Here is a 26,945-nt window from a genome sequence, read left to right as displayed (position 1 = left end):
TTCAAAAAGTAAAATTTGTAACTTTATGTCCTCGACGACGTTTTAAGCATGCCTTGGTACCGTATACGATGAGTTACCAAAGAATACACCCGCAGCCGTAGAAACACTCGGATATACCACAAAAACCTCGCGTTTCGTTATTTTTTTTTTTTTAGCTTATCGACAACGTTCGACTATCGCTGCGACTCAATACAGCGTAATTATTCATTATTCATCAGTGTCGCCGACCGTCGCTTACGGCACGAATGGAAACCACGCTATGGTTTCGACGTTGGTCGGAATACGGTTTTGAAATAATGGGTAATACGTTTGTTTGATTGTTCACGAAATACAAGACAGCTCGCATATCGCCACTGCTGCAAAATACTTTGGGGAAAACTTCCACCGAGATAATCTACGACCGAAACACGCTGTTACGGTGCGCTTTTGATCCTGCAACGAGCCTGTGACTCACTGCAGTCACTTTGCGTTATACCTATACCTACGCACCTTCGTCATGGTGTGCGATGTGCTTTGCAGTATATGTATACTAGTCCCACAACCTATTTCTACAACCACCTACGCCGCGTCGTGCGAAAGAAGTATGCGAAGGCATTAACCTATTCGATGACGAAGGGTTCGAGGAGGGGAAAAACGAGGATAAACCGGACTCCGCCGCTTGCATCCTCTCTACTTCCACACGCATCCTCGCATTTGTAATATTAGTTACGGTGAATTGGATTTGCCAATTGAAGCAGCGCGCGCGCGTGTCCGCCACACTATTTTACTTTCTTTCTTTTTTTTTTTTTTTTTTCTTTTTTGCTACTTTCCTCACACTCGACTCGATGCCAGGGTATCAATTCTCCGAGAGATGAAATACCCAACAAGCTTTTTTTTCCAACGGTTCGCTTCGTCAGCGATATCCATGAAACTTTGCTCATTTCTTACATAAATTCACCGTTATGCTGTTGTTGTCGGTGTCGCGAACTCGTTGGTTCGATTTAACGACTTCGGTTAACTCTACGGTGATCGATTTATACTGTAGCATCGTTTTATATTGCAAAGAGTATCTGTTGTGAAATTTATTCACTTTGTTACTGATCTTACAATATTTCACGCACGATATATCGCGTATAGATATATCGCGATAGATCGCACGCGGATCGCGTATCGATCGATCCGAAAGATTTTTTCAAACATCATCATAATTAATTTCTTCCAAACTTTATCCATCGATGATTATTGTATATATACTCACCGAGAATGTTCGTGGAATTTTTCTTTACATAGAAAATATATTCGTAAGGAGAAGAAAAAATAAAAAAAAAAAAAAAACAACATAAAAAGAACGTTATCGCTGCGTTGGTCGAGATAACTTTCACACGAGAAAGATACACTGAGCTTGAAGCTTTACAATTTCCAATTTCGAAGTGATAAACCTCCAGCATAGAACTGGAATCCTCTCTCTTTCTCTCTCTCTCTATATATATATAGACGTATATATGTATGTATATACGTGTCAAAGTTGAGAATGGAGTTCTCGGTCGGTCACGTGTTCCAGTAACAAGAGGGAGGATTGGTTAGCTTCTGTTTTCACTTATCCTTCGAAGTTGGACCACCCCCTCCCTCACCCATGCATCTGTAAAACGAACGTGAAGGCTCGTGGTGCTCTTCGAATTGTAATCTCATCAAATCAGCATAACGTTGATCGCTCTCTCTCTCTCTCTCTCTCTCATTTCCTCGAGGGGATCGGACACAGTTCGCTTTCGCTCGCGAGAAAATCCACGTTACACCCTACGAAACCTTCCCCCGAGTAACCGCGACCAACGACGAAGAGAGGAGAGGAGAACGAGGACGAAGCGCAGAGTGCAGAGCGAGCCGGTCGGCCAGACCGTGTGCCGTAGACAACAACCGATATCTCCCCTCTGGTTTTATCCCCTCCCTCCCTCCCTTCCACCCACCCACCCTCACGGCCGGAGCCCCTCGACCCCGACGCGCTAGCCCGAGGGTGGCGAAACCCATGAATCATCCCCATAGAATCAATACGAGACCCCCTCATAACCGCCAGGTCTACCTACCCACGCATGGGATGATGGAGGAGAGAGAGAGACAGAGAGAGAGAGAGAGCACCCCGACGCCCCCGTACTTCGCCATCACCATGAGCCGTCGGGGCGAGGCGCAGCGCTTTGAATTGGGGTGACGCGACCCCTGCCGGGTTTGTCGAGTCGCTGAAGCCCCAGGCCAGGCAAATCAATGTTGTATATAATTCAAGTATTCGACTTTTATACCGACGAATATTTATCATTCTTACCGTTAATTGTTATTATTTTTGTCTTGTTCCACCTTCTTTGGTTTTTTGTTTTGTCGTAATTTTATATTTTTTTTTTTTTTTTTTTTTTTTCTTTCAACGAGCAACGTGTACGAATATTGAATATACGGTATACCTGTAACAAATGTCATACGAATGGCAAGAATTTATCGATGACGCGTTGAAATTTGGATAAAGTATAGAAAAGTCGAGAGTTCTTTTTTTTTGTTCCATGTTGAAAGGGGGGATTGTACGCAAATGTCGATTTAGTTTAGTTTAGTTTAGTATAGTTTTTTAGTTCGCAGAAGACATTTTTTGTAACGGCGAATTTAGCGAATTTTCATTTTCATAATTAGCGTCGTTTTACATGTATAGTCAGAGAATAGCCGCTTAGCTGGAAAAACCTCGAAATGTTTGGGTATTTGAGAAAAGTCGTAGAACATTTGAAATTGTCAAGGAATCTTGGTTGTTGATTGCGGAGAAAAATAAAAATGTCAATCTTTTTTTTTTTCTTCTTTTTTTCTCCCATTTTTTCTTGTATTCAAAGTGAAAATTAATCTTTGATATTACAGATCGAAAGAGAAAAGGGTAAAATAAAGTCAATAAAAGAATTAGGATACTTATTATCTGTAGGACGAAGAAAATTTTGTGGAAAAACTGCGTCTTGGGTTCTGGACAACCCGGAAATGTCCTGCAATAAATTTTTGCAAAAATTAGTCGGTACTTTGACAGAATACCTACCTATATACAATACGCTGTATAAAGAAGAAGAAATCAAATTAGAGAAGTCCTGAAATTTGCGGTACCTAATCAATTCCTTTCAAGTATATAAATTACTTCCATGTTTCTTTGATGTCCCAATTATCCTCAGTTTGAGCTAAACCCGTTATACGATTGTAAAATAATCTGGGAGGAGAAATGTCAAAACTTGTTTATAGTACATCTACTTTAAATAAAAACGAAAAAAGAAAACAAAAAAAAACTTGAAAGAAATAGGAAGTTTCCAAATCTCAGCGTCTGTTTATGGCCACTTTGCGAAGTCTGTTTATGGTTTAAATTGGACCAAAAATTTTCTCTTCTCACCATATGTCTTAGAACCAGGCGGCATATTCGTCGCAGGGTCCCTTCTCTAAATCGTAAATCAAGATTAGGCACAATGCGATCGTATTTTCAGCTCTAGTACGGTGTTTTATCGCCTCTTGGGAGTGTGTACTTCAAAATCGTCAGGGCGAAAAGCGTACGCTTTTCCCCATTCTCAATCGTTTCGTCAACGGTTTAAGGGGAGGACACACTTAATTGATTGATTATATTATTTATTATATTTCATTATTCGATTTTCATACAAGAAATTGAAATATTCTTGAACGATTTAACAGAATTGGTTGAATATAGTAGGCTTAGTTAAAACTGAGTCTATAATCACGGTGACTAATCTCTCCACAGTTCTACTAACAACAAGTAAGCGTAGCATATTTGATATAAAAACAACCAAAGCAGCATAATTGATGCATATAGACAAATTACTATTTTCGAATTGCATAAAAATCGAAACGAAGCTTTTCGATTCCGTACATATATACACAGCGTTTCTATAAATTGTAGTCAAAATAAACTTATATCAAACTTGACGGCTATGGTCTTGCTCGAAAATAATAACTGCAACAAAAAATTACGGGTAATATAGAAAAGCGTAAAGAGATTGAGTTCGATCGAGCATTGAGGCGAAATGTGGTAAGATGGGATAACTTTTTTCATAAAAAACTCTTTTTGTTTCAGATAGAAAGAAGTATCCTGGGTGTAAGACATAGAATATCTGGAACACGAGCAAACAATTCGGTGAGTGATTGATTTTGATAAAACGTCTTGCCTCCCCGACTCGTTCGAACGAGTGTTTCACCGTTGCGAGGACCGATCTTGGTTCACTTTCTTCTACATCGTTTTGTTGAAATTTAACACCAGACCAGAGCGAAGTTGCGTTTCGCCCTCGTTACTACGAGGCTCTCGCTCTGTCGGCGAGGACGGTAATTTACCCGTCAACAAGTGTCCGATACATAATTCCCGAGAAAATATAGGCACCCACCTATCTCCGTAACAACAGATTAGTACCGAACACACACGTTTCACCCACTTAGCACCGACGTAACGACCCGATAATAATATAATACTTAAAATCCGTAACTCGAATCGACCCTCCTGACCTTCCCCTGGGGTTATATTCTGCGCCATCATTTCGAGGCTTCTGAAGTGAGTGTGGAACCGTCCATATCAATTGCTTTCAACCTTTGGATTATACGTACGAGCTTACGGATGATTTTTAGGACTTTATCGAAAAGGATATAAATATCGGCAGACGGGGCGGGGTTGAAATTTCGAATTTGGAGGTTTCGAAAGCGCCAAATTCCGAATCGTTGACAGCGAAACTTAGAGTAAAGAAAGCAAACTTTGACGAAGTATCGAAGTCTCGAATGGTCCGAAGCCCAACGCTCAAAGTTCCATCGGATCCAAATCTTACTTATCGGGAAAAATTCAGGTCCGTGAACTTCGTTCATCTTGTCACAACGAGTTGCATCGCCGCTGATAAAAGGCATCTGCTTACTTTTTTATGTACGTTCACTTTGCGGATCGAGATTTGCCGCAAGTTTTATATTAATTACACGTTTGCAAATGGCGCTTAATCCCGCAGTGCATCGCTAAGGAGAGATGCAAAATCTGCTGCGATGAAGCCGCAGCAGCCAGCAGCTGCGATATCGTTTCCCGAATGTGCTGATCTTTGCGTTTTTTAATGCGGCAGCTGACGTTTTAAAAATAGATTTTGTTAAACAACACGATGTGTCGAGTGATGTAGAAACTTTAAACGACTGTCGAACGGCGTTGTATACGGTTGTTTAGCAATGCGATATCGAGAAAGAAAAAAAATGGCAAAAGGTAAGGAAAACTTTGACATCACTTTTCAATGGCATGTTTATTGTAAAATGGGAGTTTATCGTACGGTTCATTTAATTCTTGCTATTATACAACGTAGTAATTTTCGTACCGGTTATTTCTGTCGGAGGAAACGACGAGATGATTTCTACAAATTATAGTTGTAACCTGCAGGCATATTTGAAATAGGATTTATCAATTATTACGAAACACATCGAGGATAGAGGAGGTTCTTCGTCTCAATCCACAGAAGATTGAGACTGCAAGCATTTCGTTTCTATTGACTTTTCAATCGATCAGGTCTAGTCCCCCTCCTCCGTCCTCCTTTCATATTGTAGAAGATGAAAAGCAATTCCGTTGCAAATAAAAGCGTTTGCTGGAGTGAAAAAGGAAGAAAATGGTCGCAAGGCTTTCGTCGTATATATATATGGAAAAAGGAAAAAATAAAAAAAAAAAAACGCGCACAGTGGGAAAATTTTTATTACCAGTATAAGAAGAAACAGAAAAAACTAAAGTTACATGTAAACTGCTGCTCGGTAAACATCAAACAACTTTATCTCCGAAGCTTTTTTCGTTGTATGCCACGCTTAATACACTTGTATCAGTTAATCGGTCAACGTGGTTGACCGACTTATACATATGTATGTGTAAAAGAAAAAGCAACATCGTCAATAAATAAAAAAAAAATACATATATACTCGTTGCTGGATGACTCAAATTCTGTTAATTATACTGTTACTTACATACCGGCTGTAATAACGCGATTTAAAAAAATTCCATATCAAGAAATTATTTTTCCGTTACGTTTCGTTAATATTGTCGAAAAAAATCTCAATTTAGAAACGATAATTCGGAAATCGGCGAAGTATGAAAATAATCGATAAATTAGGATGGTGGTGTAAACCTAAAAAAGGTATTTATAAAATCAAAACTTTTTATAGTTCGTAATAATCTGGAATTAAAATTTTTCGACTCAAAATCGAAATTTACTTTTATTTTTCACTGTGCGCAACAGTTGCTTTTAACTGGTGTTTCTTTGTTCGGGCTAAATTTATCTTGCATGTTGTAAAGGTATAACGTAAGCAAGTCTTTTCACCGTTAAACTCGAGCTCGTGTCATTGTCGTTATTATTGTGAGTAACCCGTCACCGAGTTAGTAACTTCATTTCATTCCTTACCATTACATTCCATTCCATTCCAGACTGTTCTATTATATATATTATTTTCACTTCCATTCTAATACACACAATGTCAAAAGACAGCGAGTGCAATGCGCGCCGTTGTAGTTGGTCAAATATCATGAATGGGAAAGCCTTTTTGATATTCTTTGTAGCTATGACGAGCCGCCGCCGCGCTGGCGTTGTAAACCTGTTTAGTATAAGCGGGAAGGTGTAATGATTGTTTCCGTTTCCTGTATACCCTGCGTATTTACCTACCTACGTGATCGTTTATGCGCCATCGACTGCAGTCTGTGTTATATTATCTAGCCGATGCTTTTTCACTCTCTTTCATAATCCAAGAAAATGGAGCCTAGAACTTGTGCTAAATCTTTTTTTTCCTCATCTTGTGTTTTAAAATTTTCCATTATATGTACGTATACATATATTTTACAGGTATATACGTTAGTTTTTATATTTGAATTTAGTTAGCTTCAGAGATCGTGCACTGAGAATAATATCATTTGACATCATACGGTGTCTAGAATAATTCGGTAAAACAAGTATCGTTGAAAGAACTGTTTGAATATTGTTGGAATTAAGAAAAACGAGATACGCGTAAACATTTTACGATATCGTCGATCCTTTTTTGGTAATTATAACGCAAAATCAGTTTGTGAGGTTTACTCTTTTAGTTAAATAAGGCTTTAACGTCAATTTACTGTTGCACAAGCATTAAATTTTCGCAACAGTTGCAGGAAAATATAGCAACAGTGATCGTAATGAGAAAGAATAGTAAGAGATACTAGACTTTCCGGTGACAGCTATAAAACTAATTTTCATCTTCGTGGTAAATATTTAAGGAATGAGCGGTAACCGAAAAAAAAAAATATCTCTCAGTGTTTGGGTAGAACGAAAAAATAAAGTGCGACCTTTGAAACTGCCTGCTTTATTCAGGTATGCGGCAACAGCACGCCATACCGTGAAAATAATAATCATCTTTGAGTCATTCGAGCTTGTAATTGGTTTACGAAGTTGTTGCAGGCATGTGTGTAGAATGAAACTCGAACCTTCCTGTCGCTTCGAATAAACACACGCTCGAACTATGACCTCGTACGTTTGCGCTTCCCTTCTATAGCCGATACTTTACGATAAATACAATCTCATGGTTTCGACCGAGGCAAGCATCGATATTAATACAGTAACGTTGAAAATTGATACAACAGCGTGTGATACGCGGAATGTTTTTCCTGTGGTATTTGTCAATTTGGAAATCACGCAATTCGGCCAACAAAATATGTCATGCTAACCTTTTTTCGAATATTTTAGAGCGTTTCTAACTACCGCGTTAATTGTCATCCATTTTTGGCTAATGGTTAATTTTGTCAATGCAGAAAAGGACGCAAAAGCCGAATTGTACGTGCGATTACATGAACGAAAAACACACCAACGCCTCAATGATTAGGTTCAGAAATAATGATTCGCCGTGAAAAATACGAAACCGTGATCGCGATTTTTTATGTCGTTGGTTTATTTTTGCGTTTAACCGAAATCTGTTGGTTATTTTTTGTTCTCAATTGTATGTACAATACAGCTGATACGTTGATTTTCGCATTACGATGCATACCTAACCTCTGATAATGGTGAAAATGGACGACATCTAACGCAGTCGGTAAAGAAGGAGCGACTACAGCATCCGCTTAAGGGTAATTATCAACTTTACACTTCGGTGCATCGGAGTTTTTCGAATTTTCCCACGCATACCTCGATCCATGCATAATATGTGTACAAAAATCTAAATTTAATAATTCGCAAACTACGACTTTCACGAATAGTCACGTATTTTTCTCTTTTGTTCAATCACTTTTCGTTACGTGCACCCTTTTTTTCTTTCGGTATCCCTCCTCAACCTCCTCCCACTTTGCAATTGTTACTTCTCACGAATATTTCGATGTGTAATATGTACGTGTATTATTATTATTATTGTTATTGTTGTTGTTATTATCGTTGTACCATTTATGAATATTATTTCGGGCGTCAGTCGGCCAGAGTTCCGACGGATGTCAAGTACCGTTGTCTCTCTCCCTTCACCCACGCAACGTGAATTTTATTCGGAAGTGGAAGTTTAGTCTTAATAATAAAATAACTCACCCACCAACACCTCGGCGTATTGCGCATAAAATAATTAATCACGCGTTGCCTCGGTGTCAATTACTGCAGCGATTAATCATTGTTTCGCCAATTTTGTTATTTTTCCACCCCGGCTCCAAAGTATTTGGTATTTTTTTTAATTTTACTGTCCTCCGCGCCCGTGTCGTAATTACCTCAATTGTGAGAAATAAAAACAATTATTTAAACAGATGTTGGATCCGTGATAACGATTTTTTTTTTTTAATCATTTTTCGTAGCATCAATTTTTTTTTTTTTTTTTTCTTACGTCAAATCTTTACAAGGGAAATTCGTTTCGTTTCGTTTCTCATAGCAAACTTATCGCTTTGCAGCATATAATTGTTACGCTCAAATTAAGTCTACGGGAAACGTTTAATTATTTATTTACAGCTGTATGGATTATTGTTATCATCCGGTTAGTTGAATCGAGTGCTTTGACTCGTCGCACGTAGGAAGAATTTTTCTCTTTACAAATTGAATAAAAATAAACTGTTCTACGGCGGTATTGTATGATATCCCATCTTCTTGAAGATTTATCAGTATCGCGTCTTCATTTAAATTATCATGTTATAAGTACATCACGCAGCTGTTAATATTTTCCGCTCCACGGTGCAGATCCTTCGTTATAAACAGTTTACTCGTGCCAACTAATATAATTCATACAACATGTACTCTAATGTCACGGTATGGTTTATCATACGTACGACGTGCTTCGCTAGTTTCTTCCACTTGTACAAGAGACTGAGATTGTTATTAAATTAATCCCAAGTTTCTCCTCGTCCTGTATTAAAGCGAATAAAAAACGTGTGAATATAGTAAAAAAAAAAACGAAACGAATGAGCGAGTAGTTTCTATATTAGGTTCGAAGCAATTAGTTTTCTGTTTCAGTTCGTTTATCAGGTCCTAATTTGTTCACGTTGTCGACATTTTCTTTTCCCTTCTCATTTTGGCTCTTCCATTCATTTTTAGCCGGACAATTGCTGTTGTTCATAACGTACAAACGTTTCCGGTAATTATAGATTGTCGTGGGGGGGATATTTTTAATGCCTTTGTGATATCGTTATCAGTTCACATTTCGGTGACACTCGAGTGATTGTCAGACGTGTTTACGGTTGAAAAGGTTTCGACTGTTTTCCCACCACCATATGTCGTCGTCATATCGCGTCGCACGCTTGGATTGAATTTTTATTTTGAGTATTTTCGTCAACCACCAGACGGCAAAATTATACGCGTGATTTTCGAAGACGAAGTTGACGTGCGGAAATGAAATATTTAAACAAAAATCACTATCGTCAAATTTTAGACGTTGCGTGACTTTTGAAATTTTTTTTTTTTTTTTTTTTTTTTTTCCTGCAAAATATGCTCAAAGAAAATACACTCATCTCTATGCAACTTTGTTCAGCTTAATTTGTAACCGCGAGGTACGCATGCTTTGTACGCGTGCTAACGATCTTTAAATCACGCGCGATGAAACGTAGGCGTTTATCCATTCGTTCATTCATTCATTCATTCATTCATTCATTCGTTCGTCTGGGTAATAGTGCGTAATGGCTAATGGTAATTACCTGGTATGCGTACTCGAACCGTGACTATCGTAGCTAAGAACCGTTGACTTCTGCTACTGCTTCCGCTGCAGGCGATATAAGGCACAAGGTTGGATTGGACCGTTAGACGGAGTTTTTTTTTTTTATACCGAACAAGGTCTCGAGTTAATATATCGAGCTAGTTGAAGGTAATTTTATGCAGTCATTGATTTGCTTCACATTATTGATACAGGAATTTGAACGAATTCAATACTCTTAACTTTTAACTTACTTTTGCGGAAGACAAGCTTATGTAATTTGCAAATTCGGATCAGGAGTGAAAAACTGTCTAATCTACGAATAACTCGGTCGTTTTCATTTTTTTTTCATTCAAGCGTCTTAGATGCGAAATTTAATTATTATTTGTATATACTCCGAATGAAGATGCAGATTTTAGTCTTTTGATCGTTACGTGCAATACGTGACGTCATGTTTTATTGTTAACTGTTTCTGAATTGGATGGAAAAAGAGATGGGGAAAAAAATTCTAAGCAATACTTTTGTAACTATCGTTGAACGACTGACTAAACGTTCTAGTAATTGTGTTTTCACTCGTATTCGGCAAATTAACTCCTCGGTTATAATGAACTACAGAAAAAAAAAAATTCTTGTTATTCAATATTCCTTTTGTACCTGTAATTTTTTAATTTTTTTTCTCTACTGTCTTTAATGCCTTACTTGTTCACATCTTACAAACATCGTCGTTCGCTGTTTTTGACAAGTTTCGCTTCAACAATCATCGCGAGAGGTTAAAACTTGTTGTTCAAGCGACCTAGATAGCAGATGGTACAAAAATAATAATGACACTTTTCTATACAAATTTGAAAAATGTGAAGGTTTTTACAAAATTAGAAACAGTTCCGTCACAGGGTGAGAACAACTTTGACAAGCACGAAACATTGAAATTATGAGGATACTGTATCCAGTTTTTACCGGCCGAGCAAAAAGTCACTGGTCATTTATTATCAGACCCGTCGCATTGTTGACCAGAAAAAGTCGCTACGTGCAATATGTCCGATAAAAAAAAAAAGAAAAAAAAAAGGGAGGGCAGGAAAGTGTCCGCAACTGGAAAGAAAAAGCAAAAAAATGTACTCCTACAATTGCCAGAATTATATAATTTCTGTCATTCTTCTTCGCGTACATTCATTCGCATGCGGTGTCGAATCTAGAATCGCACTTCATCCGCAGTATATTCGTAACTTTTGCGCAGCATGTGCGAAAAGGCTCTGAGAAATGGTTAATAAATACGAAAATGAGTAATCGCGGCATTTGACTCGGTCGGTAAAGACCGACTGCGTAGCGTCCTCTTAAGGCTGCTCATACGTATATCTGGCAACCGATTCACGCCCGTGACATTCGCCGGTTCATGGCCATGGTACAGATAATTGTCAACGGCGTGCTAATCGCGTATATATTTATAACATGCAGGCGAGAGAACTGCAAAATCGAGCCACAGCACTCGGTATCTCTCCCTCTCCCTCTCTCTCCCTCTTTCTCTTTATCCTCCGCGTTATGCGGGATGCTTTCACGCGGACGATTCTTCCCCGAGTCATTACATATCGTGTAGGGTGGAGCTTCCGTTTCCGGCGACGAACGTGCGGCCGGACACACCGACTCATCTCGCTCCCAATAAGCCCGGTATTAATCGTAAACGTAATTTTAATCGTAATTGCAGTCTTGCGTCTTAATTGGAATCGGGAGCGTTTCGACGACGAGAGGACGAGTAGTTTCTCATTCACGTCCGCTAAACCCCTTCGGGTTACGGGTTACGGGTTACTTTACGTTACGTTTACGGCGCGGCTTTCGTTCCTTCGTTCGTAACGCGACCCCTCCTTCTCCCCTGGCGGGTTGTTTCAATCTCTGCATGTCTAATCGCGTGGGACTACCGCCTTTGTCGCTTATTAACCACTTTATTAATTTAAGCCGGATTATGCCCCGAGGAACCCCCGACCTTCTTCTTCTTGTTGCGCCGCCACTTCCATTGTCCTATTAAATCGGAACATCTTTTAGATCAGCCTTAAAGCCTTGCGATCTTCGCCCTCTTCTTGTCGCCGGGGATTTTTTCTTCTCTTTTTTTTTTACTTCTTTTTTGTTTTTTTTTTAATTCACTCTCTCACGATTAATTACAGCTTCGCATCAACGCTTCAACCGCTCTTTTGTAAGCTTTCGGGTTAAGGTCTCCCGTCCGTCAAAATTATGTTCATTTCTATCTCGTTTCTGATTTTTTTCGGTCTAAGTTGCGATCTTTATTGAATGTAAATTTATTCATTTTTTTCTTATCGATGTCGTCCGCTTACTCTCGATGAATTACATGCATATAAAATAGCCATGCATAAAAATAGACACACACACACACACACACAAACGAATTAATTCAGTCTTCTCCGTAGCAAAATACCGTGCAAAAAACAAATTTCACGATTGCAATCAATAATTCAATTACAATTGATGATTCATCTGTCTTGCTTACAAAGATAGACATCAAAATAAGCAGAATTACGAAAAAAAAAAAAAAATTTCAATTGATTAAATAATGAATAAGAAATGACTGTCCTTTGATACTGAATTTGATTTTGGTTGGAATATTTTTGGTTTTGGTGACAGAAGTGACGTAATTATTTTCATAATTTTCAAAAATGTCGCTATCGCAGTGAGTGTCAGACCCTAGTCGAATTGACGTGGAATATACCATATATATATAAAAAGGAAATCTGTCTGCGTAAATTAGCAATCAACGCGCTTTACCTCGTTTTAATTTGCCTTTTTTTGTTTTTTGTACTTTTAAATACTCCGCGTATAAATTGTAAGCAGGTTTCTTATCTCTGATGCATAAACATATGTTATATGTTATTGTATATATATCTATATAGGTGTGTGTGTATAACACGAAACACTTTAAAACAGTCGTCGACCTCCAGTTTATTCATACATATATATATGTATACATGTATAATTGAACCGGTAAATAGATTACGAATTATATAATAACTGCAGAGTCGTTTTATAAGTCTGTTAATAACGAACAACTAGAACTTAGATTTTCGATTCGACTTTTATTAATCCTTGCTAATATTCTTCATCGGTCCAAATTTGCGTATCAGTTGTACGAAAATTCGTGAAATTCATTAAAAAAAAAAAAAAATGCAACAAGAGGAGTAATTTATAGATTTTTATAACCGTTCGCTAGAAGAAAATTCTTATAATAACCAATTACGTGAAATGCCGGGCAGATATAACGTCCCGAATTTATATTTATAGGTGTAATTTACGACCGGTGATAATATTATACGTTAATTAATCGTGAATGTGAAATCAATGTCGTAGCGCCTAACTGGGAGTTGAGTAGTTTTCGGGCTTGCAACCAGGAAATGCTAATTTCACACTCATCTTCCTGTAACTGATATTGTATACCGCGAAAATGATGATTCACTGGTCTCGCAATACTCGACGGTCAAGAATTCGAATCGCGACTCATTTTATCGATACGAATTTCGGCGTATTTAATAAACGATGATTGTGCCGCCTCTGTTTCACTCGCTGATTTCATCCAATCGGTGATTTGTTAACATCATATTTCAATGTTTTATTATTTCTGGTTACGATATAACGACATTTTTTTACCCAGTTTTTTTTTCTTTTTTCTTTTTGTTTCATTCGAATAAAAGTAGTCGTTGAATTTATTTTGACACTGATATCGAGATTTCACCGTCTTCTTTCTTATTTTTGTTATATACGGGGGAAAAAATGATGAAACTCGTTTAATTGCGGACTTAGATTAACGTTGCACTGAAATTGTCGAAAAAGATGAAAACGGATCCGTTTCTCAATCGTCACAATTCTAACAAGATTCCTGTTTATTAATATCATAATTAATCATTTTTACTTTGCATCAACTCGATTTTACGCACCGATCAAATTCTCGCACGAAAAACTTATCGTCAAACTGCGTGAAATTAAATTCTTGAACCGGTATTATATCCGTAGCTTCGATCTGCCGTACAAGATATAAGTAGAAAAAGAAAAGAAAAAACAAAAATCGAGTGAGAAGAATGAATGAAAAGATTGAAATGGTCGTTGGCGAAAAAAGAAGTAAAATAAAATAAATAAAACAAAAGATACCGCAGAAAAATATTGGCAATTGAGCCGTGAATGAACTCGTCATATCGACACATATATGTATATATATATGTATGAAATGACGTAATTTTACCTGAACAAATGAATCTAAATGAATATATATGTATATATGTACGTATAAATGCGACAAGCTGGCTCAGAAGAGATATAATAACCGTTTCGCTGTTACACGTACACCGTGTGTATTACTGTGGAGGAGTTTGCAATTTCAACAAAATTTCGTATTCAATGCGTCGTTACAAGTACCGCCGACTTTCGTACCATTGCCGGTAAAAATGGTTGTGTAGAATTTTGATAAAACGGTGTGAAAACATATCGACAGCATTTACGATACGTATTATTTACCGTAGATTGCTAACCGGGTCGTTTCTTCGATATTGATTTCAAACTGACTGACTCATTGCAAAAATTCGCCAGCCTGTTATTTAATTTATGACTAACTAGCTCGTAATTCACGTTGACTTTTTGTTCGCGTACATTTAAATGTACTACGCTATTTTTGCGATAAGAGAAAGGCCTGCCTGCATGTTGTGCTCGGTGCTGGCGAACTCCCGGTGCGCTGTCTCATTTTCAATGATAACAAATTTCCGGCAGTTATATATATATATATACATATGTAATATGTATGCATATGATACTATGTACAAACTTCTGGGATGTACAAACTCGTATCGTTCGGCGTGTCCGTCATTTCCTTGCGTTTAAATAATACGCGATGCGTTGTTTGTACATTTTATATATATATATATATATATATATATATATATATATATATATATATGTGTGTGTGATTAAACTTATTATACATAGTTTAACGTCCGCAGTATAATTATGACGCGATGGAACTCGAACCGAGATTCTCCGTGAGGAGGCTTCCGGGTTTATTTTCGTCGTGAGAGGGACAAAGAGAAAGTGAAAAGATAAAAGAAATAGAAAAAAAAAAAAGAAAGAAAGAAGAAGAAGGAAATATCGATATCCTATCGTGTACCCAGCTCTACCGACAAGAGATAGCCTTCTAGGAAGGTTTCTCAAATTCGTTTCTCGAAGTTTATAAATATATAATATCCCGCAACGCGCTCCTATCTCCGTGATCGGCTCGTAACGCGGCAGGTCGACATCTGCACGTATACCTGTACTATGATTTATCTGTACTTGAGGGGGAAAAGAAACAAAACTAAAAAAGAAAAAAAAAGAAAAAAAAAAACTAAAATTCCATTCTTTCCTCCAATTTTATGTAGAATCTTATAGATTTTTTATTATGCTTCGCGTATGTATTTATGTTTACGTAATGTACGATCGGAGTCGCCACGGATTGTGGAAAACTGGGAAAGGTGGAAAGTTTCCGAGTTACGTTGCCGATTGGTTGAAAGAAGAAGCAATATAGCAGAATGAAGTTTTCAAATATTGGCTTGTTCTGGCTTGGTTTTGTATAGAAATCGCGTAGAGTTTACCTTTTTTTCTACTGACGGCAAATTTAGAAAAAAAACTTTGGTGTAATCGTTAATCTTGGGCTTTATTTTAGACGTAATTTTATGCAAACTGCATCATGAATTATATTTTCGACTCCATGTAAGGACCATCCCGATACATATTGATTAGAGTTCATTTCGATTTTCAATTAGAGTTTATTATGATTTATTCATTCATTTATTCTATTTAATTTTTTTCATTATATTATTCAAGCACAGTATTTTGCAGATTTTTATCCAAACGATACGATAACGTAGCCGTATAAAAAAAAAATCGCATTTACTCGAACTGTAGAATTTAAAATACGAAACCGAAATGTTCTCGTCGAATTCTGTGCTGTACGAGTTTGTGAAAAATTTACACGTGCTTGCATGTGTGATTTTAACATTGTGTATGAATTCTGCGAATCAGCGAGTGCGACGATAAGTTAATATTACGAGTTGTATGAAAATCTGTTCGACGCGGTTGACAACGATCATCGTCCACAAGTAGAGGAATTTCAAAGCACATCCAATCGGGTGCATAATCTTCGCCAATTAATCGCTCGTACCGCGTACTGTTAGTCATGTATAATATATACATTGATTTGGATATCGTGACCATGGTGCGTTGGTTAAATAAATGAATTTGGTCGGAGTTGGCCAGCGGTTGAATATTTATTTATTGCGACGTTTCTGCCGGGCATTGCCGGCCATCTTCTTAATTCGCCATTACGCGAGGAAGTCGCCGAAAAGTCGTAACAAATAAATAGTCAACCACTGGCCAACTCCGAATAAATTCATTTATTTATAATACACGGACGTATAAGCTGTTGAAAATATAACGCGGTACGAAATGTAGAGCTATTCCTCCATTTCTTTTTCTTCTTTCGCTATCTCTCTCTCTCTCTCTCTCTCTCCCCCTCCCCTCTGCTCTACCATTCTTTGCATCGCTTCCGAGAAGCATGACCAAACGAAGCAAGCTTGACTCGATTCAAACGGTCTACCGACTACGAGTCAGGAATGCTGAAGTTAGATAACGCGTTGACACTGCTGGAATTTTCAGTGCCATTCCTCACGTGCAGACTTTTCACACCTGAACACAGTCGCAGACGACGCAAGCTTCCCAATACCGTGAGATTAGTTTTTTTTTTCTTTCTTTATTTTTTAAATTTTAAGTTAGTATTATAATTACTGTTGTTGTTGTTATTATTATTATTATTATTATTATTATTATTATTCAGCAATAATACAGGAGAGTATTTGCGTAATGAGGTCGTTAGATTAATCTTATCATCATCAACGTCGAGGGGATGTGAACAAGGTGCGATTTTTGAAACAGACAATTTCGTTTTTCTGTGGCTATTTTTTTTTTTTTTTTTGAAAGTCATCCAAATTTTGCTTAAACCCTGGAGATTGTTGACAGAGATCAAGGATTATCACTGTGATAACGACGAACCGATCATCTTCATCGGTTTATTTCATTCCAATTGTGATTCATGCATATTATTCACTGTCAAGCACAGAAACGAATAAACTGCGTATAATAATTGACGTATCGTTATTATTGTACTACTTTGTTATTTTCATCTTTATTTCATCGCAACGTTACGTTACATAATTAAATGCGCGATTGATTCGTACGCACGCGGAATGAACCAATGCAAAATCATATTAAATGCAGGTTGTCTATTGTTTTTTTTGAATATCCTTAAATCCTGGTAAACAAAAATTGCTACTCAAGTTTCGGAATATTTTGATTTATCATGGAATAGATGACACGATAAATTTTTTTATCGAAACCCGTGAGATTTCATTTGTAATACGCGGTCTCGAGCCTTGAATGAGTTGTTGGAAATTCATTCCGTGCATGAACTGCTGTATAAAATTTTCGATTCAACATTCAACCAATTTATTCTATCATTAAAAATTTATAAGGAAACGAAATCAAGCTCCTAAAATGTTTCAATTGATTCGTCCCTGAAATTTGTGAAAACAGTCCTGAAATCTAAATTTTTCAACGAATTAGAACACCCTGTAAATATTTCATTCGCAGGGCAAGTTTGAGTGTTGAAATTTTTCTTACTCTTTGATTTCATTTCGTGACGAAAACTAGCGAAGAAAAATATACTCGAATTATTTCATCGGGAGATGCAAAGTTGGAGAAATAAAATAGTCGTACATTAAAAAAATTCTTGCACAAAATATGTTCATCGACGTTTCGAGGCGCGGAATATTGTTCGCGAATCGGAATGAATCATATTTTGCAACGTCGTTTCAAATTACGTTCTTTCATACCTAATTTGTTATCCAAACGATGCAATCACCGCATCGGTCAAGTTCGAGCAGACAAAGTTTAAACTTTATTTACAATTGGTTATAATTTGCAACTCAGCTGCTTACCTTCGTCGAGTTTATTCCATCATATATTATATTATATATATATATAAATTGTGCGGCAAGCAATGCGTTGCAATTTCGACTCTCCGCCGACGATTTCAGTTTGCTTTAAACAACGTTAACGAGCATTTCCTTGCACTTTTGTGTCGCATGTACAGGGTATGTTTATTCAATATGTGTGTATATACGTACGCACGTCGCGTCGTGCGACTCCACGTACGAAATATATGAGTCATTCCATTCGGCACGGTGAAAAGTCACACGTATGCATACGTGCAACGATGTATGGGCGTGCGACACTTACGCGTTTCGAGAAAAATGACTGTACGAATAAATCACTATTTGCGAATTCGAAATGTTCGATAAAAATAACAATAAAAATAATTTTTCCGCCTAAGACAATATCGTTATCTATATGCGTGCGTAAACTTTTAACTCGAATCAATAATCAATTCACGACAAAGATGATGAATCGTTGTATAATATTGTACGATTCTTGTACAACGACACGCACACGCAATGCACAATGTGTATGTATAATGATATTTGCGACGCATTATGCGAGAGTGTTGACAATTTTTCAACGACATGCATAACGTACAATAATTTGTAATACGGTGCATTGGCACACGATTCGAATTCCGTGAACGTCCGCGCGATGATAAACCTCGTTATCGTTGATTAACTGCGCAATTTCTTGTTACTAAGAAAATGTTTCGCGAGCAACGTACGAACGTTCGGCTCTGACTCGGGATCATATTGCGTGCTGTCCTCAAGTTATTATCACTTGCGAGATAGAAAACTTGCCAATTTCCGCGTCATTCGGTCCTCACGTCTGCAAGTATTAATTCAACTGTACAACGATGTGTTTGTAATACATCAATCATTTCCCAGATTCCTATCGTTATTATTTACAGATGTTACTTTTGAAACGGTAAAAGATTCATAAAATTCAATGGTCATTGGTTTTGAATGTCGGTGGTGAGTTTGTTTTTTTTTTTTTCTTTTTTTCTTTTTCCATCGGTTTTCTTCTTCTCTTTTTGATTCTCGTTTCAAATTTCGTATCCGATGAAGAGTTTAAGCTCGTTAAATCGTATACTTGTAAATTTAAGTCGCGTAATCCGTTAATGATACGGCGATATCTGTCTTACATTTGCGCTAACGAAAGAGACGTTGAATAATTACGGACTACTCGTAAGCGTATACGCATCATACATGTGTACGTGTATAAGGTTTTTATCTGAATTTCCGGAATTTAATATAATATCTAGGTATGAGTGTGACGTGTATACATACCGCAAGCTACTGATTCTCATTAAACGTTGCCTCTCTTACTTGAGACACGTGTAAAGTCGTACGTTATTTAATATTTCTTACACACAGTATGGAAACGATTTACGATTGGATGAAAAATAATTCTCTTTTCGCTGCGATGTGCGGTTGACTCGCGTTTTATACAACAGGAGTATTAATACGTATTGTCCGTATTACGAAGAATGATAAGTGAGTTCAGTAGGTTTATTACAACGTGATACTCCCCCTTCTCTTTCTTCGCCACTAACCGAAGTCTCTCGTGCTCAGTCACGAAATCTGGAAGAATTGACTTATATACGGTACACAACATAATCCTGGACAAACGATGTCGTGAAAGAAAATTTAGAATTTAGCTGACAGTGAGACAACTCGGTCAACCTTTTATTTTTATCACAATGAATTTAATAGATGATTTTCTTGTTGGCTGCTATTTCGAAATGTCAATTCTCTCAACCATTGTTTTCAAAATTATGATGTTTTTTTTTTTTTCTTCTCGTTTACAATTCATACAAATAAATGAAACAAAAGAAGAAGAATATCCAGATAAAGATCATAAATAAGCAACGCATCTTTTTTTCTCGAATCGAAGAATGAGAATAAAATATCTCGAAATCTGTTAAATATTACTTTTTTTTTTGTTAGAATGTTGAAATTGCAACACCGTGTAATTTTCACTTTTATTTATTTATTCATTTGTTTTCAGAACCGATTCAGATTGCAATAATCCGCGGTGTTGAACGTTGGTCAAGTTGGCATCGAATGCCTCTTAGATATATATACATACACGAAGACCGTTGGTGTCCGGTTTAAAAATCGACCAGTCAAAACGAAATAAAAATATAGACACGGGCGTAACTGAGAAACCAGTTTCTTCCACGGGGTATATTTTGTGATGAGAAAAGAATGCGGTTGTGTCTCGAGGATTCTGCCGCGTATATGTTATATACGTATATCACATATCCATGGTCTACACATGTTATATTGTTGCAGGTATTCATAGAATTATAATAAGGACAAAAGCTCGTATCGTCAAGCTCACTTTCGCAATAACGCGTTGTTTCCCATGCAACGTTTTCTCCGCCGCGCATAATCACGGTTGTAAACGTTGCTTCGTAAACTTTGTACCCTTGTACCTTGTACCTACTTAGTAATTATTTACGTTTGTTTAATTCTTTGAAGGAAAAAACATATACATCCGCAATCAGCGTATAAATAGATTCGTCTTGTTCGTCTCATTTTTTTATTTAACTTGTACGTGTGTCTTTTAGCACATTTTTGATTGCTCTGTGATTTCAATTTTTTTAACGTCCTTTTACGGTTACAAATATGCACTCGTTGATAGTTGATCGAATTTCTTCTTTTTTGCTAACGAATGAAACGTAAACGGGGGGCGGGTTTGAAATTCCGTATTTGAAAAGTTCCGAAAGCCCCAAATTACGAATTTTTTGGCCGCGAAACTTGAAGTAACAAAATCGAACTTTGACGAACATCAAAGTTTCGAATAGTCCGAAACGCATGCTCAAAGTCCTGAAAGTGCAAAGTTCCAAAAGGACAAAATACCGATAAGGCGTAATTTGGACAAGTCAAAGTTCGGAAAGTGCGAAAATGAGAAAATTTAGAAAATCTGAATCATGGAAATTTCCAATGATCGAAGATTTTCAGTTCTGTAAATTTCTGGCTCGGTGAAATCTCACCACTTTGATCTTTCTTTGTTTTGGATTTTTCATATTTTTACGTTCGGAATTCTGGTGATTTTGATTTTCGCTTTTTCTGATTTTCTTACACCCACTACCCTGTGTGAGTATATTTTAACTTGCGGAATTTTACTCTATCGGAACTTTACATTCCGGAATTTTGTTCTGTCGTAATTTGAATTTTTTGAAAAACTTTCATATCGGAACTTTGAACGATCGGGTTTCCAACCATTCGAAACTCTGTTGTTTCTTCAAAGTTTAATTTCTCTAATTCAAGTTTCGCCACCAAATAATTCGGAATTGGACGCTCTCAAAACTCTACAAATTCGGAACTCCAACTCCGTCCGTCCCACATATTACGCAAATGATTCGGGTAAAATTTCAAGCAGTCGTGAGGTGAGCCACTCGTACACACTTCGTCCGTCTTTTTTCTGCAATTCCTTCTTCACAATTAGACGTGAATGTGAATCTATACACATCAGTCTACCCATTTCGTCAAGTGATACAAAATTCCTCATCAATTGGACGGAGAGGATATCGAGGGAGAAAGGGAGAGACGCGGGTGGGTCACGGTTCGAAGGGCCGCGCCCTAAGATCGCCGCGTTTTTGCCGCTTTCCCTTCTCCCTTCTCCCTTCGCCCTTCGCCCTTCTCCCTTCTCCCTTCCTTCGACCCTCGGGAGACCCGGAGGAGCAACGCGCAAGACCCGGGGGGCCGTGGTAGCGAGTCGTGGAGCAAACCTCGCTCTCATTCTTTCGTTGCCCGTCGTAGAGTGAGGACTGATCGTCGAAGAACGAAAAATAGTTAAAAAGAAAACAGAAAAAAAAAAAAACAAAAACGAAACCACAGGGGAAGGATATTGTTATACTATTATAGAGGAGTTCGCTCTACATCGGCAAACTGAAAGGGGAAAAAAAAAAAAAAAGAAACACACCAATAAATAAGAAAAGTAATTAACGCTTTATGGTAAACACGTATACGAGTGCTGCTGCCCAGCATGCCTAAACTGTGTGCAGTTAATGTTGAGTTTGTGTAAAGTTTAGATATTTATTGCAACACTGTATGTCTAACGGAAATTTAATATTCCAACTTATTATTTTAAAGAAGTAGATTTAAACAGAGATAAAGAGAGAAATAAAACGAAGAGGCGAAAAGTTGTAAATTGTTAAACGTGTACGGGGAGGATATTAAATAACGCGAGTAATTAAAAGTACGATCGTATAATAAGTAATATATTGCAAGACACGCAGTTTCATATATTATATATGTGATAATAAATTGATCAACTACTTATCGATCGATCTCATACTTATTACTTAATATATAAATATATGGATTAAGTATTTTAAATAAAGTAATTAAATCTGACTAAATAAAATATCGAAGTTATTCCTCGCGATTTACGGATAGATAAATTATATATAAATATATATATAAATACGAATTTAAATCCAAGTGTACAATTAAAACCAAAATCGCACGCGATTTGTGTTATTATTATTATCATTGTTTTTTATTATTAACGCGGTGCGCGTTAAAAATACAACATTCGGTGAAAATCTAATAAACACATAGTAACAAACAAGAATACAAATCTATAATTCACGCGCAGGCAAGAATATCTGTCTTCTTTGTCGCGAATTCGTGATTATAACAAATTGTACGTGTGTTTGTGTGTGTGTGTGTATGTGTGTGTGTCTATGTATATATATCTAAACATAGTTAAAAAAATACAAGAAGAAGGAAATAACCTGTAGGGGGAAAAAAAGAGTAGCGGTGATTCACCGATTATCAAACCGACGAAGGAACGACACGCAAGACGAAGATTGGCAGCAGCGGCAACAGCAACGTAGCGTATACCCAGTAGGTGCATACACACATATATGTATACAGATAAAGAAAATCCTGGGAGAGGACAAGGAGAGGCGCGTCGCTTCGTCGCTTCTCGTCGCTGCTCGTCGCTGCTCGTCGGGCGAGTCATTCGGTAGTTCGTGAATCCGTCGGACGGCGTCGTCGTCGTCGTTCCCCTTCGTTCGAAAATTGTAAGGAGGAGAGTCCGAACCGGCACCCGGCACCGGTTTGCGGCTTGTCGGCAGCAGTTAGTTGCCCGCGCGTTACCGAGCCGAGTGCACCCGAGAAGAAGTTTCGTCTCTGGTTCTCTGTGTCTTTTCCCCCCCCCCGACCCTCTGTGCGCGCGTGTGTGTGTGATATAGAAATCGTCTTACCGCCCTAGAATAGAGAGAGAGAGAGAGAGAAGTCAGAACGATAAAAGGAGGATAAGTGCGTACAATTGATACTACGTTACACTCGACGATTTCTTGTACATACCCTCTTTTTTTTTTTTTTTTTTTTTGTATACTTTTCGAGTATATCGTTGTTGAATTTTGTAACGGTGTGATTTTTTTTTTTCTTTTTTATTTTCCCCCATTAACTTACTCAGATATCGTTTCGTGCCGACGATGAGGGAAGGAGGAGAAGGTTTATTCCAGGTTTATGTAAAAGCTTTACGTATACTTTGTGGGTGATGCGATTTGAAAACAAAAAAAATTTTTCTTTTCCTTCTTCCAATTTCCTTTTCGTTCCTCCGACAACCCCTTCGTTTCGACAGCTTTCTCACAAGTGAATTCATCCAAGAATCGCGACGAGCGGATTTGTACGCTTCTCGTCGTTATTCATACTCGTTTGTTTCGTCGCAACGTTTAAATCGTTATCGTTTCTCTTTGCGTCGATCGTGTATTTTTTATGCTCTGTGTGCGTGTGACTGCGGCAGAGGCGATTCTGTACCGATATAGTGGAAAACGGATGGAATAATTTAACCGGAATTAGTATAACGCGTATATTTCATTCAAGGTTTCGTCGCCCTGACAAAGTCCGCTCGTGGATCGGGTAAATCCGATCGATTTTCCAGGTGTTTCGAGCACTCGTTTGTCCCACCGTGTGCGCGTGTAATTGCGTATTTTACCCTCGATCGAAATGTCGTCTAGCTGGGCGGCATTTGTATCGAATCTGCCGACTCTCGTCTCGCCGTTTCGTTCTTGCAACGCGGTCTGCCAAAGCTGCTTCAACTATTCCTTGGTGGGTTTCCAAACGGCAGTTTCGACGCGTCGATTTTTCACTTAACGGTGATCGCATCGGAATTTCGTTGGTGCCGATTTCACACGATATCGAAGTTTGTAACGTTATCTTAACGAAATATTGGGGAAGAATAAAAAAATCGCTATTTTCTTATTTTTAAAATTACTCTGAAGGAAGGAAGATTACAAAATACGAATGTTTTTTTTTTTTTTCTTCTTCGTTTTGTTTTGTTACGGTTTAATGAATTTCGAATAATTCCAAAATCACGGAGCAACGGTTTTTTCACAGCACGAACCGTTGCGATAACGTTGTCAACTTCAACACGGTGATTTTACGATGTTTCCATTGATCGTCTTTTTCTTCTTTTCTTTCTTCTACTCGATTAAACGCGAATAGCTTCCGTTCCGTTCAATTCTACCAAACCTCATATAGTATATGTAACCTGTTCCTCCTTTTTTTTTTAATTTATAATTATAATAATTTATAATTGTAATTTATTCTTACTTTTCACGTACTTACTTTGGTTCGCCGATGCAAACCGTAGCAGAAAGTAACGGATAATTAGATTTGTAAAAAGTATGAAAAAACTGATAAAAAGAAGACAAGTTGAAGCAACTATTGGCTGGGGGTGACCGTTGCTATCGGCTTTTCTTCTTCGCCTTACTTACTTAAGGATTTTACTTGTGCGCGTATGAACTCGTATCGCGTTTTTCATACATGTACGCATGTCACAGATATAAATGCGGTTGGTTAACAACCGCTGCTGTGTTGCTGCAAGTACGCGAGCTGCTTGCCCGGTATGAGTTTCTTTGTCACGATTTTGCCGTAGGAAAGTTTCCGTCTCCATCTCTTTTATACCTGGGATCGTTGGCTTTTAAAATAAATTTCATCCGCACCTACTCTTTTCTATTCTCCACCATTGCTATACAGCAACGGCAGCAGTCTTCTTTCTCGCATTTCCGTACTATACGCACAGAATCCTTTTCTACACACACACACACACACCATCATCGTCGTCATCATCATCATCATATACCGACTAAAGAATCGCACCGCATACCTACAATGTGGAAACGGTTCCATTCGTTGTAACGACACATCGGTGCAGATGGATGGATAGAATGGTGATCGGTTCGCTCACTCGCTCGGGCTTGTGAAAGGCCGGGAAAAGGTCGAGGAAATCTGTTTGCTTGCTTTAAGGCTCGAGGAATTCCTTCCCCCCCCCCCCCAATATCTCACCCCCCATTTCCCCTATCGTCACGTGCAGCTAATCTCTCGAATTTTTATCTCGGGCCGTTTTTTTTTTTAATTTTTTTCTTTTTTTCTTTTTTTAAACCCACCTCTCTTCGGTCCACCGTGTGGGAAAAATGACCGACCGACAGAATTCAGTTTCGAATAATAGATGCTAATGGAAATTTATCGCAATGAGCCGTAAACGAAGATACCTTTTCTATTTTTTCATTTTGAAATTACGTCCAAGTGTGAGTAATTTTTATACCTATGTCGCGTTTTCTTCGTTGATTGATGATATATGTTGAAATATCGAAATCCGTAAGCGTGTCTCAAAAGCGAAAAAGTGATCGTTAGACCCATTTTGTGTATACGTAATTTTGAAGAAAAACACTTGAACACATTTTCAATTGACGTTCTTCGAAATCGTAATAGCAAATTCGTAGAATTCATCTCATTTCTTTATTTCTGCTTCAAATGAAAATGTGCTGTAATGTTTTTGTTCGGAATTATGTATGCAATGGGACTGTTGTGCAATTTTTTTGGCGTTTGAGTTACGTAAACTTCGATATTTGGACATGTATACGCCACGTCGAAATCGACCAGGGCACTCCCTTGATGTACAGAATTCTCGTTAGTTTTACTCGTTTCCGTAGTTTTTTTTTCCCCCTCTTTTTTTTCTCTTTTGGTTAATGGTGGGTTTATCCGCAGATTAGTCGATTCGTCTACGGTTTTCCGCGATTATTCGTCCGATACTTACTATAACTTGACTTCGGGAAAGCAATTCAGCATTGAGAACGCAATTTGTATTGCATACTCATAACCAGTTTTCAACAGCACGCCTGGTGCCGGTTGTGCGTTGTGTCGATGCTAGGGGGTCGTTTACTCGTCTTTCTCCGTTTCGCGATTATCCGAGAACCCGCATAATGCACGTATGTCACAAAGTCCAGACGCAGCTGAGAGAGTGATTCTACATTTTCTCAGGACCGTGTCAGACGGTATTCGGTATTTTTTTGGGTTCTCGATTATATATGTATATATATGTGTAATATGTGTATATATATTTTTTTTTTATTTTTCTTCTGATCCTTATCTGAAGTTTGAAATTTTTACGGGTATTTTGAAAACGCAGAATCAGAACCCATCTTGATTTTGGTGGTGAAAGACAATTTCGTTGCGCAGCACGCGTCGGATCGTTGGAGTGTCCACATCCTCAAGGTCAACCACAGCCAACTCATTCTTGGTTCAGTCTTAGAGGGTGGTGGTGGGTATGCTTGATGTGGACCAAAATAACTGCTACGCAAAGCGGAGACATGTGCCTATAATCAGCATCAACGGCCGACGGTGTCGCGGATCGTTTGCTGTACAATTAGACGGAACTTACAATTAATTCACAATCAGAGGTTTCGAAGTGTTCGGACAGTCCTTGAAATGTTGATGGCTGCGAAAGTTAGGGGTAAAAAAAAATAGAAATACCGATTGATAGAATCACCGGAATGTCGAATTTTCATAGACGCGGAAATCTTGGGCGTT

General features: G+C 37.8%; 1 protein-coding gene across 4 annotated transcripts in view; it reads left to right on the top strand.

The window, feature by feature from the left end:
• The window catches only part of LOC124179008 (A-kinase anchor protein 200-like), a 103,422-nt gene that overhangs the window by 28,891 nt on the left and 47,586 nt on the right, over nt 1–26,945 (top strand). The window contains exon 2 of one of the 4 annotated variants that reach the window (XM_046562931.1): nt 4,064–4,123. The gene's annotated coding sequence lies outside the window, so the exon portion shown is untranslated. Of the gene's footprint in view, nt 1–4,063; nt 4,124–22,951; nt 22,971–23,207; nt 23,388–26,945 lie in introns of those variants that run through there. The other 3 variants (XM_046562932.1, XM_046562930.1, XM_046562933.1) reach the window with 3 other exon arrangements.

Source organism: Neodiprion fabricii, chromosome 3 (assembly GCF_021155785.1).
Source record: "Neodiprion fabricii isolate iyNeoFabr1 chromosome 3, iyNeoFabr1.1, whole genome shotgun sequence".
Classification (NCBI taxonomy): Eukaryota; Metazoa; Arthropoda; class Insecta; order Hymenoptera; family Diprionidae; genus Neodiprion; species Neodiprion fabricii.
The sequence above is the reverse complement of the archived record's forward strand: the minus strand, read 5'-3'. Positions and strand labels throughout refer to the sequence as shown.